The sequence below is a fragment of the Thalassophryne amazonica genome, chromosome 11 (genome assembly GCF_902500255.1).
Source record: "Thalassophryne amazonica chromosome 11, fThaAma1.1, whole genome shotgun sequence".
Lineage (NCBI taxonomy): Eukaryota > Metazoa > Chordata > Actinopteri > Batrachoidiformes > Batrachoididae > Thalassophryne > Thalassophryne amazonica.
The window spans coordinates 55937248-55952048 of NC_047113.1; positions in this window are offsets into that span (position 1 = coordinate 55937248).

The following is a 14801-nucleotide window of genomic DNA, read 5'->3' on the forward strand; positions in this document are numbered from 1 at the left end:
GGTGGGTTTTACAAATAAATCTGCATTTGTAAATGTGTCATTTTTTTTCATTTGAGAAATAAAGGGCAATTTGAAAACTGAAAATTTTGTTTGTTAAGTGATTCAGCACTTTTAGCAAATGTGTGGCAAATGGCATCTACAGTAATTTTCAATTTCAATTTATTTTAATTTATATTGCGCCAAATCACAACAGAGTTGCCTCAAGGCGCTTCACACAAGTAAGGTCTAACCTTACTAACCCCCAGAGCAACAGTGGTAAGGAAAAACTCCCTCTGAGGAAGAAACCTCAAGCAGACCAGACTCAAAGGGGTGACCCTCTCCTTGGGCCATGCTACAGACATAAATTACAGAACAATTCACAGAAAGAATTCACAAAACGAATATACAGGAAATGCTGTTGGTGCACAGGACAGGAGGGTTTCCAGCACAAATACAACTCCCATCTCTGGATGGAGCTGCACCTTAAACAGAGAGAAAAAACAGAACCAGGCATCATCAGAAAGACAATAAATACAGTATAAATTGTCAGCATTAAACAACAAGAAAAAAACAAGAAATACTAAGTTGATTGCCGGCCACTAGCCCTAAGCTTCACTAAAAGACACAGTATTTAGGTAAAGTTGAGGGTGCGGCACGTTCAGTTTCCTAATAAATACACAGTAGATGGCAGTGTTCATGGCAGTGTGAATAGCAAAAAGTGCTGAATCACTTAAACAGAATTTTCAGTTTTCAAATTGCCTTTTTTTTTAACTTAAGTCACAGGGAGAGGAGTTACATCTACCACAGAGATCCTAAATTATGTAAAAAATTTTGGATAATTTGGACTTTGATAAATGCAGCCTGTATACTACTTAACTGAATTAGGGAATGTCTTACACAAGATGATGACGTATGAGTTCTGTCAGCTGCATATATCTTGGCATATCTCAAAAAGGTTTTCTTTAACCCTCTGGAGTCTTGGCTAATTTTGGGCATTTTTAACTACTTTTGGTTTTACATTCATAATTTACCTTAAAAAACTGTTTACCTGGCCTTGTTTGGTGTCATTTTTTTTCAGCACAACCTCACCTGTGTGACTTTACAGTTCTTTCACTCTGACATACTGCATTGAAATGGTGACCCAATATTCAACCGAAAACATAAAATTAGAGTCAGAAAAAAGTTAGGTTTTTTTTATTGTGAAAACCAGAAATATTTTTAATGAACCATTTTCACAACTTAGACTGTAAATATAAATTGTAAACGTCAAAAATATATGTAAAAATGTAGCATAAATAAAGTTATATGCAACAATTTAAATTAAAATGGAGGAAATGCTTCAAGTGTTTTTTGTGGCTATTTACATGCAATAAGATGCCATACAAATTATATTTGTGTCACTCAGAAAAACGATTCCTGTCCAATGCACATCATAAGCACCAAAAATTTGTTTGATATTCCACCTCAATATCTATGTGTGTTTTTCCCTAATTCCTTGTTTTTGTAGCATTTTTATTGGTATTGGTACAGACTGACCTGGCTGTGTTAGTGGCCAAAAAAAAAAAAAACTAACAAACAAACAAACAATAGAAAAAGGTGTCTTGGACTTTGGGGGGGGGGGGGTGCTTCTACCTGAACTCCTGTGTTCTCTGCCCCTGGAGCCTGCTGGGACAGTGTGCGTCTCCACCCTGTTGTGCTCCAGAAGAGCATGAGTCCTGGAGAAGATGGAATGAGAAGCGTGTGGTCCGATTCACTGTGCAGATCTGTGCGCACTGATCAGTGAATCTGCCTGCTCTCGTTCGTCCAGACCAGAACAATAAAGTCCACTTCATAATCAGATTGATCCCACACTGGTTCAGACTCTGATGATGCACTCCGCGCTTCGATCATCTTCATGCAGTTCAAAAAAGAGAGAGATTTGACGCGCTGTTCCAAGCAGCCTGATTACTTTGACACACTAAATAAATAAAAAACTACACCACACACTAACTACACACACTAAAACACTCCACTGAACACACTAAAACACACTCCAAGCATGGAAAATATCACAACTTTCAAAACTGTGTGCGTCTGCTTTTCGCTCCACATGAAACCACAATTTTCTTCTCTCAGCAAGTAAATTATGTGGATTGGGGATCAGTGTTTATTTGGTAATATATTTTACACCAGTGATACAGAAACATTTGTGTAGTTTTTTTACTTGTTTGCTGTTGCAGACAGAGACACGGAAGAAAACTCCCATTCGCAAAATGCGTGCGCACACACAAACACCCCACACTCACCAAAGTATAAGTATCTGCAATTCACCATTCATGGACTGCATTGTAAACAATTGTGTAAACTAAATGTTATCAGCCCTATTATTAAATAATTAATGGACTGCATTTATGGAAAACACTTTTCCAGATGATGGAGCCTCTCAGTGCACTTTATATATGCGCGCGCGCACACACACACACCTCTGGGATTACGGATCTTGCTCAAATGACAGTCACAAGTTTCCAGTCATCTACTCAAGCCTGCCTGTCTAACCTCCAGTCCACATCTTCCTTCATTACAACAGTACGGGGTCATCATTGTTGCATTTATTCTCCACATGTTCTCTACTGGGGACAGGACTCCAGGCAGGCCAATCCGGTATCCATATTCCCTTCTTCTGCAGCCTTTGTGCAGAATGTAGGTTTGCCTTGGTGAAAAATGCATGGACGCCCCTTGAAAAGATGTTGTCTTGAAGGCAACATATGCTGCTCTAAGCTCTAACTGTACTTTTCTCTATTAATGGTACCATCACATAAGTTTAAATTACGTTTGACAAAGGGACTGATACAACCCTATACCATGACAGACCTTGATTTTTGGACTTGTTGCTGATGACATTTTGGATGGTCCTTTTCATCCTTTGTTCAGAGCACAACACGTCCATTTCTTTCCAAAAAGATATGGAATATATATTTGTCTGACCACAGTACACATTTCCACTGTTCAATGGTCCAACCACTTCTGGATAATGTTAACATAAGGCTTCTTTTGGACAGTACAGTTTTAAATGGTTGTGGTTATGTCATGTGGTTATATCAGCTATTGATGATTGAAAGTGCTCCATGCAGTACTGCCTGAGGAATCAAAGATCACGGGTGTTCAGTTTAGGCTGGCACCCTTGACCTTTTAACACTAAAATTTCTCCAGTTTCCTCGAATCACTTAATTATGTTATACACTGAAAATGAAGAAACATGCATATCCCTTCCATCTTTCTTTGAGGAACATTAGTTTTAAAGAGTTCAGTAATTTTCTCACCTATTTGTTGACAAACTAGCAGTCATCTGTCCATCTTTCTCCCTCTCACAGTCTGAGCCTCAGAGACCAAGCATGGATACTGCTTTTGCACCAAATCATGATTACAATCACCTCTTGACATCACCTGTGTGAAAAAAAAAGATTTTTTTTTTTTTTTTTATATATATATACCTTAATCCTAAGCCTGAAGCCAATCTCAACTTTTCTGGAATGTGTTGCAGCCATAATTGCAGGAATGGATGTATATTAACAAATGAAATGAAGCTGACTGCACAAAACATGAAATATCTTTGATTCAAAATAAATGTAAGAATCACATTATTTTTTCAATCCATTCATGGCTAAAGAAGAATATGTATGCACATTTCTGACTTTGTGCACACACATGCACATGGTCTTGTGACTCCACACAAGCTTTTATGCTCTTGTGTGGAATTCCATCTATACATGGTGTATGTTAACCAGCAGGTCATTTATGCACCCACTCTTCAGCACATCACACATTTTATGCTCAGTTCTGTCACCATGTTTAATTGCTGATCAATGAGTTGATTGTTTAAATTTATAGAATGCCATTAGAATTTCAAGACTATTGAAATTTTATTTTCTTTGGAAAAGACGACGAAAAGACGTGGGATCAACAGTGACCAATTTTCTTTTATTACAGTGATAAAATGTCCTGATATATAAAAATTACATCACATTAGGGAGAGCTTGTGAGTTTGCACTTTAGAGATACAACTCTCTTGTGAGGGTAAAGCTAATTTCAGAGGCCTTTCTTGTTTGGGTATTTTACCGTGTGTGTGCACAATAACAGCACCCTGTTGGGGGTGGGAGGTGCACGATCATACAATCTTTACCCAGCACTTTCTGAATTACAAGGGACTTGTGCTGGTTGCACATGGCCCCATCCAAACAAATTAGTGGGTTAAAGGTTTTAAGACCAAAAGTAATTAACACTTAAATTAAAGTAACTGTGCCTGAGCTGTAATTACAATCGCTAAAACTGTAAACGTGATACCTGTTAAAACATCCACTGATTGTTGTTGAATCCCTGCATCAAATAGTCAGGTCCATAAGTATGTGGACAGTGACATAATTTTGTAAACTTTAATCTATAAATTAAACAATCCAGATGTGCTTATAGTGTAGACTTTTATCTTTCATTCAAAGGGTCTAACAAAAATATCACATGAACCGGTCAGGAATTACAGCCATTTTATATGCAGTCTCTACATTTTTAGAGGCTTAAGCAATTACAAATCATCACTTTTATAGCCAGTTTTCATAGGATCAAATAAGGAGATGGCTAAATGAACACTTCCCAACATGTCTTAGAGTTAATTTACACCAATTGTTAAGAAATACATGGTACTGTGTTGTAAATCTGCCTGGACTAATGTTGTAGGATCTGGAAATGTGAACATTAGTGATATTCTTTTTAGGGCTCAGACTATCAGGGAGAGTCAGAGTGCTGCTGGAAAAGAAAAAAGCTTAATTCTAGGCTTGACTTTCCCATACACCTTCTTGGCAAACTGTGGCTAAAATATGACATCTTAAAAAAAATGCGAAAATACCCAATGCTAAAATAACCTCGGCCATATGAGCATTGGGTTTTTATAATTTGCAATTGTTTAATTGGTATCACATAAAATTTATTTTACATTTATTGTTATTTACATTAATTATTAGAATCTTGTCTTGTAAATCCCTCCAGAGATGTTATCAGGTTACAAAAACAGCATTTCTAGTTTTAAAAAGTGTTTACTTCTTGTGAGCTTTCATATAATATATGACAAAGAGGTTGTATTTACACAGAAACAAAGCAGTTAGCAGCTAGCTAGACCAGGAAGTGACGTCGCCATGCTAACATCTGCTGGATGCCTTATAAATCACTCCACAGGTGTTTATTTCTCGCTAGCTTTTCCATAATATATGATAAAGGTGTTATATTTAGCCAAAAACAAAGCAAAGTTACCAGCTAGTGACATCACCACACTAACGTCCACAAGATCATACCATAAGAAAATAAGAACAGAATGCGACTTTTTAACCTCTTAAAATGTCTTTGAATTTGTCCAACGTCTGTGTCCCAAGAATTTTCCCTGTGAATTTGACAGCCCAGTCTCACGTTTTTATTTTCGTGCTCCCGTCACAAAATGATTCAAATTTTCGTGACAGGGTTTTTTAAACTCACTATTACTAACCCTACTCCTACCCTCAACCATAACCTAACTCTACTCCTTCCCCTAACTCTAACCATAAACCACCCCCAACCAGCCCGCTTCACTTTTAATTTCATGCAGACATCACACATTGTATTAGAATGAATTTGTACTGCCATGATGAAAATGAGGCGCTTTTTGTAACAATATCACAAACCAATAGATTAATGTATATTTTGTGCTGCTGAATCATGACATGCCATGAGACTAGGTTGGAATTTGAACACCATGGCAGTAATAAGACTGGACTTATGCCGAGCACAGACAGGCAGACAGATGGACAGACGGACGGAAGCAAAGCCTTCACAATGCCCGATGGGCATATTTGATGGCCAGGACACAGCAGGTTAAGGTGGGGAACATCACATCCAGCACACAGACAATCAACACTGGCACCCCTCATGGGTGTGTGCTCTCCCCACTGTGTTTCTCCCTCTATACAAAGTACTGCACCTCAGGGGACCCCTCTGTTCAACTCCTGAAGTTTGCAGACAATACCACCATCATTGGTCTCATCCAGGATGGTGATGAGGCTGCATACAGACAGGAGGTGGAACAGTTGGTCCTCTGTTGTGGTCAGAACAACCTGGAGCTGAACCCACTCAAGACTGTGGAGATGATAGTGGACTTCAGAGAAACCCACCATCACTGTGTCTACTGCGGACACTTTCCGGTTCCTGGGATCCATCATCTCCCGGGATCTGAAGCGGACCTCCCACATGGACTCCATCTGGAAAAAAGGCACAGCAGAGGATGTACTTCCTCAGACAGCTCAGTAACCTCAACCTACCCCAGGAACTGCTCATCGTCTTTTATACATCCATCATCCAGTCTGTCCTGTGCATTTCCATCTCCATTTGGTTTCCCTCTGCCTCCAAACATGACAGGCACAGACTTCAATGTGCTGTCAGGTCTGCTGAAAAAAATAAATAATTGGAGACAGCCTGCCCTCCATCCAGGACTTATTCTGGTCCAGGACCAGGAAGCGAGCTCTGCAGACTCCTCACACCCTGGACACACACTGTTTAAACTCCTCCCGAGTGGTCGACGTTACAGAGCTCTCTACATCAAAACAACAGACACAGGAATAGTTTCTTTCCACAGGCAATCACACTGATGAACAATTTAATCTGCCAAAAACTCACTAATTCACATATCTCATATACAACTTTAATCTGTTTGTCTGTTTCTCTTTTGCACACATTTTTTACTGCAGTTTATTTATTTTACTGTGAAGTACTGTTTAGTGCAGTGGTTTTCAAACGGTGAGTGCACCTCCCTGGGGGTCGCCAGAGTTCTTCGGGGGGGGGGGGGGGTATCATTACTGGTTCTTTTCGGGAGTCATTAAGAAATGATTCGATCCGATAGCATTATTGCTTAACGATTCCCTTATCGGTCCTTCAGAGTGGCCGTTGTTTTTGAGGGTGTTTTATTGGGAAAGTGATCATTTCTTTACACTGATTACAGACCCTGCAGTGGGTCTGTAATCAACTGCTTCTGTAACGGCTCCGCTTTGAACCTTGAAACAACGAAACAGTGCTTCTACCCGCTTCTTTGTTGGTTCATTGTTTTTCTGCTTTTCAGAAGTGACAAGTCCGCTTCTTAACCTCTCTCATAGCCATTTAAAAATGTCAATAGTGAGTCACTTTTGTGTGGATTAAAGTTACTAACTGGGACTCTTGTTGCAGTTAAGAGACGAGAATCGTCCTCCGTTCCGTTCGCACAGCTCCAGATGCTGCCCTAGTCTGGTCGGAATTAATAACTTTAAAGTGAATTACTGTTTAAATCAAATTACACCTCTTTTCAAACATAACACAGACAGACTAAAACTTTTTTTTCCCCTCCCAAAATCAGACGTCTTGCCTTCTTTATGAATTACATTGATGTTGACTTGCAGCACAGCCGGCTGCAAGAGCTCAGCTCATGTCTGAAAGGAAATGCTTTTGAGAAAAACTACAGATTTTGTTTTTTATTTATGTCCAGAGATCAAGGATCCAGTGACCAATTTCATATTTATTTACTTTAAGACTCAATAAAATGTTATTGACATAGAAAACCTGTAAAGCCTACTTTTAGTACACATAAAATTCACAGGTGGTATTGATAAGGGAATCGATAAAGAATCAGATTGATAAGCGGAATTGATAGATAAAATCTTACCAATACCATCCCTGTAAAATGTATTAGTTATGCCAAAGACATTTAAAAACACACAGAGATGTTTAAATGTTTTTTTTTTAAATGATGTTTAAAATATGACAAAAGATAAAATAGAAGAATAGAAAGTTCTTTAAAAACTCATGTTTAAAAGGCTGTAAAATGTGTAAATGCATAGACAGCTACTTAAAAACACAAAAAATACTTTTAAAATGGGTTTAAGATGTGTAAAATAATAAAAAGAAACACACGAAGATGTTAAAATTGTGTGTATGTGTGTTGGTGGGGAGGGATGGGGCAGATGTTCATTTGTTCTCTGAGGGTGGGGAGCTCAATCTCCAACACTTTGAAAACCCCTGGTTTAGTGAATATTCATGCATGCTCACCCAGAGAGAGTACAATTCAAACCGAAGTCAAATTCCTTGTATTGTTGTAGAATAAAGGCTATTCTGATTCTGTTTTTTGATGTTCGGAGGTTGCAGCTCGATTAAACCTGAGTTTACACTGCAAGTACATCTTGATCATTTCATTTCAACTCCACTGCAGCGGTGCACAGACAAAATTGCAAAAAGGGGAAAAAAAGACAAAAACCTGACTGTAAATGTGCCACACAGAGAGGTTATCAGCAGTGGCATTTTACATATTCTCATGATTTCTCAATCAAGGAGGTTGTGAGCAGATGAGATGCTGATATAAGATAAAGCCTGTAGATTTTGGCTCTTACCCCAGGACAAAGCGTCAGCTGTTGAACTCTGTCCAGCAGATTATGACACGACACCACGAGTCATGTTTGGCCTCATGGCCGGTCTTTGACATTTGCGGAATCGATAAGACTCACGGGGAACTACATTGTCTAACTTGACAGCGGACTGAGCAGGATGGTGTCTGCAAACAAAAGCTTGGGCAAAGAAATATCCTTTTGTTTGGCCCAACATCTCTTCTGCTGAATCATAGCGTTGATTTGTGTCAGCTGGCTCAGCTGAGCTCAAGGGTTTTATTAGCTTCTAATAGGTATGTCATTTGAAAATGACAAATCTGACAGCAATTTTACCCAGGGTATATGGAGCCACGGCTTTAATAGAGCCATTGGTCTGTTTGCACCAGACAAGACAGAATGCACAGGAGGTGCCACGTCTTTTGTCGTCTATTTTTCCCCCCACCGCTGACTTAAAGCAAACTGCAGTGCAGGAGCTTTGTTACGCCGCAAGGCAGATTGAAAGTGATTCTGTAATGGCACGTTGTGGAAAAGCAAAGTTCAGTACTTCTGTTGTAAGCCAGATCCTGCGCTTCTTTTATTCTCTCTAAGTCACTGACAGCATGTATGCATTGTGCTGCAGCTGTGCAGCTGAGTCACATAACAACAAGCACAAACACAAATTACGCCACTCCACAAGCAAGTTCTCCAAAGAGATGGCCTTTCAGTCTCAAATCTAACAGAAATCTCCACGTGTACCATATTTACTCCATTAAAGGCCTCCACCCTATTAAACGGCACCGCAAATTTTTTTAGCACATTGCATGTAGTGAAATTGTTAATTCCTGAGAGAACAGAGTAAAATGAAAATTAAATCTACCTAATTGCTATAAAATCTCATCACGTCTGCTCTGGTTTCCATGTTCCATATTTCAGACCCTTCCCTGTCATGTGAATGCCTGCAGTTTTTCTTTCCTGGAACCATTTTATCAGCTCCTCTTCAAAGTCCTGATAATGCACTTTCCTCCCCCCACCAGGCAGCCGTTTTACTGGACTAACCTAGCCTAACCAACCCTAGCCATTTTGGCCAGGGTTGCAAGCTTATCCTTGTTCCTACACCACTCCCAGACACGTTTCCTATTGACTAGGAAAATCTGAGCAGCATGGTGCTTCCCCTTCTCTTCTGTTTCTTTCATGACTTTTAGCTTGAATGCTGCCATCTAACTGTGTAGCAGCTACTGCATGTGAAAAGAGATTTGTTTTGAGCTTGCATTGCTTCTCTTGCATGCAGTATGCATGTCTATACATACCGTAAGGCCATATTGTGTACAGCATGCATGCAAGCATGCGCATGCAAACGATCATCTGTAAACACCCCTTCATAAAAACTGCAGGCCCCTGCGGCATTTAATAGAGTAAATGCAATATGTGAATTTGTTCTCTGATGTACAGAATTACATTTATTCTTCGACAATAAGAAGACACTGCAGCCATTTTAATGTTTAAACCTGTGTTTACGCACACGCTTTAATTTTCTATCTTTTTTTTTTTTTGGCTTGATCAGCTGCTGTGGATGGGTTCTACCATTATTATTCACTGTATTATTAAACTATATCTTTTTCTTCCTTGGCGGCAACAATCCATTCCCCCATGGGGATCATTAAAATTTGATCGAAAGTGAACTTAAAATCTATAATTTTAAATTATTCTTCCGCTATACAAGGCTGAGAAGAATCATCACTGTTGCAGCAGCAGCCTATAAAATAATCTACACAAAAATAATTATAATCTTGCTTCCATAATCTCTTTGGCACCACACCAGCACATAAAATTCATATTGCACACACTATTCTGCATGCTGGTTATTCATATTATCGGTTATGTTTAGCTGTGGACTGATTTTACCTTCCTATTAAAGTTCTTTGTATTATTCATCATCTTCAGTGCATTTTGCACTCTGCTACAATTACACGTCGCTTCTTGCAGCAAGCTCAAATATTAAAATTCATAAGTGGTTTCTTTTTTTAATGATGTGTCAGAAGAATCCTGCTTAACCAAATATTCTCCAAATCTCCACCCTGTCTTGTTCACTGTTGGCCATCCACGATGGCGCAGTGGAGTACATCTGCATTGCAGGGGGGCTCGACAGTCTGCCCTCTATTTCACATGTCACTGCTGAACACCTTTTACTCCCCACATCCGTCTGCAAGGTTTACCACATGGAAACCACAATGTGCTCAGATCTGGAGCAGCTCGCTCTGCAGATGCTTTTATTTGTCTCTTTTAAAGCGGTGATTGCTGCACATAAATGCACTTGTGGTCATGATACAGAAAAAAGGAAAACTGACCTCCAGACTGCGGTGTCTATCCTGGAGTCTGCAGGAGTTTTATAGGGTGGCAACAGTAAGCTTAAAGAAGATTGAAAAAAATCAAATTGCATATTGATGAAGTTATTACCTGAAAAAAAAAAAACAACTCATTACTGTGCATGTACATGGTTCAATGTTGCCTTCAAAAGAAACCAATATGCTGTCAGTGGTGGGGACAGCTAATGCAAAAATTAGCTTCCATAACTGAGTAGCAGTGGTGGGCACAGTTCAGCTAATCCGATAACCGAAAATTATCAAAGCTAATGTTTTTGCTAGCGGATTAGCTTGTCAGATAACTTTTAAAACATCATCGGACCAATTATCTTCCAATAAATTGAGTTCTGATAACTTTCAGTCTGATATCATTTTTTTCTGATGAGTAAAGCCTAAAATCAAACATTTTAATCCCTGTCGTGTGGAGATCAGTGGTTTTTGGCAGACTGGCTGTCACTTGCTGATGATGTCATCATTAAGCACAAAACATGATTGACCGGTCAACGCAGGGAGCATTGTGGGTAATGTAGTTCAGGTTCACTTTGGACGTTACACTGTTGCCATCCGCTCGACACAAAAACAAAACAGACTCATTTGAACATTATTTTATTTTATTTCTTTGTGGTTGACTGGATAATTTAATCACCAAGACTTGGTGGGAGAGAGGAGCTCTCACGACACAGCTGTGTACACTTTTCTTCACCATTTAGATACTGTTTGGATAAGCAGGATGGTTTATATGGATTGTTTCTTCAGATGAATCTCACTGAAACTAAGAGGTAAGAATTTATATTTACTACAGGTGTATTTTACTCTGCCAGTCAATGCATTCATGGATGTATTTCAGTTGTTTACACCACATGGTTTAAAGCGTGTGAAAAAAGTGGCAGCTTTTAGTTCATAAATGACGGTGTATCTAATACCGAGATAAACTGTGACCTTTAATACTGTGTTTTACTGCTTTTGAAAAATGATGACAGTGTTTGGGGTTTTATTTTTTACTTATTCATTTTTCATGTGTTCTTTGTGTTTGTGATCCTTGAATTTACCCAATTTGTTATTCAGGATTGCATAGCAAGGAACAGCACTCTGTAGAATAACCCTATAAAGAGGTGAAATTTTAATATGTTTAAGCGTAAATAGGGAGGTTCTGATTAGATGTCGATCAAGATATACAGTACATGAATAATTAAATGAACAAATGATATCAAGCAGTAATTTCCATTCAACATACCGTTTATTCACAGCACTGTATAAATATTAAGCAATAAATGACAGGAAAAATAACTTTAATATTCTATTTTATGTATTTACATTGACTTGACCTCTTGCTCCTCTAGGTGATGCCTCATGCAATGTAATTTTTGCTTAGTAGTGTATAGGCCACTCCCTCCAGAAATTTGTTATACCAGGATTTCAACAATTAATTCAACAGATAATTCAACCAGTGTACCTATATATTCCATAGATGTATCCATCTATCGCTTCCTATATGTACTATACATGTATAGAAGTTGAATTCTTTGTTAAATTAATTGTTGAAATTCCGGCATCGCAAATTCTCAGAGGGTCTGAAGCTCCAATAAGAACAAATATGTATATTTTGGGATTTCATAAATGTTTTTGACCATTAAAGTTTATACAAAAACATATGGAATGTAAGAGGTCCACTAATCATTTCAAAGTTCACTGAAAAGCTTATCTGCTAACAAATGTGTTAGCTTTGCTAATTAGCCTGATTAGCTAAACTGTCGCCACAACTGTCTGTTGATGTAGATGTATTTAATTTCAGACAGCTCAGTTCAATGCAGCTGTCTATTTATGCAGCACCAACTCATAGCAAAGTCTCCTCAAGGTGCTGCACGAGTAAGGTCAAGACCATAGACTGTATATTATGACAGAAGTCTCCGTGTCCTCACTCATATTCTTTTTGAAGAGCAGGTTTGAAGCTCAAGTGGGGTGGTTTTGGACATCACTGTCTTGATAGTGCTTGACTCCACCTAACAGCAGAATGACAAACAACAATGACGACAACAGCAGCAGCAGCAGTTGTCATGAATGGGGAAACTAGTCATAGATACAAAAAAAAAAAAAACACCTTTTTTGTATCAGGCTCTAAACTTATTTTGTTTTATTTTATTTTTTTGCTGTAAAGTTTGATATCTTAATATTAGAGTGTATGGAGAGTGAGCCAGCCTCAAGTGGCCATTCAGAGAACTGTTGGTTTTCTCATTTCTGCATTGGTTTGATTTTTCCACAGGGGAGGTTGCCACTTGGTCTAGATCTCATCAGCCCCCTGAGCAAGCACTTTGTTGACAGTGGTAAGGGCCCCTTCACACATAGTGTGAATTTGGTAGATTCATGCATAAAGTACACATGAAGCAGGAATCATGTGCAAAATGTGTAGCTGCCTCATACACCTGCTGTTACATCTATTTACACACACCAGCAGTTGAAAGATAAGAGTGTGCACAGTGCGAACCCGTCGATCCCTCTCACGACAGGTGTCAGCCACCTAACACCGCTCGTTTGACACTTAGAAAATGTGTGGCCATTCGCACTATTAGCACAACAACAGTAAGCAGACAATCACTGTCATGTTGGCAATGAAATTTGTCTAAGTCCCCCACGAATGTGGCACTAAACTGACAGTAGGCGTGGCCACCGACAGAAGCAGCTGTGGAGATCTGTCATTCTGGACATCCCAGCTGGACAACATGTACTGTGTTTGGATGGACATGGACTAACAACTGCCCACTGTGAGGTGTCTACTTGCTGTCATCACGTGGACATAAATAAAAACATATCGCTTAGCGACAGGCTGCAGGAAGCAAGCGCGTGCACGCTGCAGCCCATTGACAGGCTGCCCCCAGGTTGAAACGGACCGTCAGATCATAACACGCAGTGGGCGATCTGACTGTCACGTCACCCACATGAGCTCTGTTCCACATGATGTGTTGCAAGTCCTGTGGTGCGCAGGCAGGACACACGCCAGCAGATGTGGACATGATCAGAGCATGCTGCTTCTTATTCATGTCATTTCATGACTGTACATCAGTGACCATGTGTCATCTACAGAGGAACAGGCGGATCATATTTGTATTGCCCGCTTGATAAATACGGTGTTTTTATATAGTGTGCAGTTTTATTTATTTATTTAATACATCCATGTCCTTTCTGATATCAGGCAGTTTCCTGCAGCTTTCACAGGACAGCAACGATAGCTCAATCGTAATGTTTCTGACTGAAAATCAGAGCGTGCGGGTTTGATTCCCGTGGGTGGCATCTAATTTTTATTTTTTATTTTCAACCACATTGCGCAGCTGCTGTGAAATGCTGCTGTGTTCCCACGTGCACGGAACCATTGCAGCATGCATTTTTTTAATTTTTATTTTTTCTTCTTCACAGCAGCTACGCGGTGTGGTTACACATCACATAGCTGCTGTCACTGTGTTCCCGCGTGCACAAACCATCGCACTGGCATCGTGCATGCCTGCTCATCGGCGCAAGATAAGATTAGACACCTGTAATATAGACTGCATTAGTAAGCAAGGTTGGGTAGGATTACTTTGAAAGAATACATGTGGATTACGTGTAAGTATGTACATACATTTAGATTACTTGTAAGATGATTACTTTTGGATTACATTTCAAAGTAATCCTACCCAACCTTGTTAGTAAGTAAGTAATTGCGTTGATGCCACATCAGTCATTGAGATAGAACATCTCCCATAGCTCACTCAAACCTTGATGCATCTCCAACCACCCTTCCAAACTCATCCAGAAATGTGAGTTCCACAGTACAATGACTCCAGTATAGACTGCATGTGTTGTGTGGGCCGCCAGAAGAGGAGGTACTGCTGGCCCACCACCACCAGATGGCGCCCTGCTTGGAGTGCGGGCTTCAAGCACGAGAGGGCGCCGGAGCCACTGGGAGTGACAGCTGTCACTCTTCATCAGCACCAGCTGTCAGTCAACTCATCGCCATAAAGGCCGGACTGCAACTCCACCTCCTCGCCGAGAAATTAGCTACCTTGGAGGTAATTTTCTCTGCTGAACTAAACTTTGACTAATAGTCTGATCT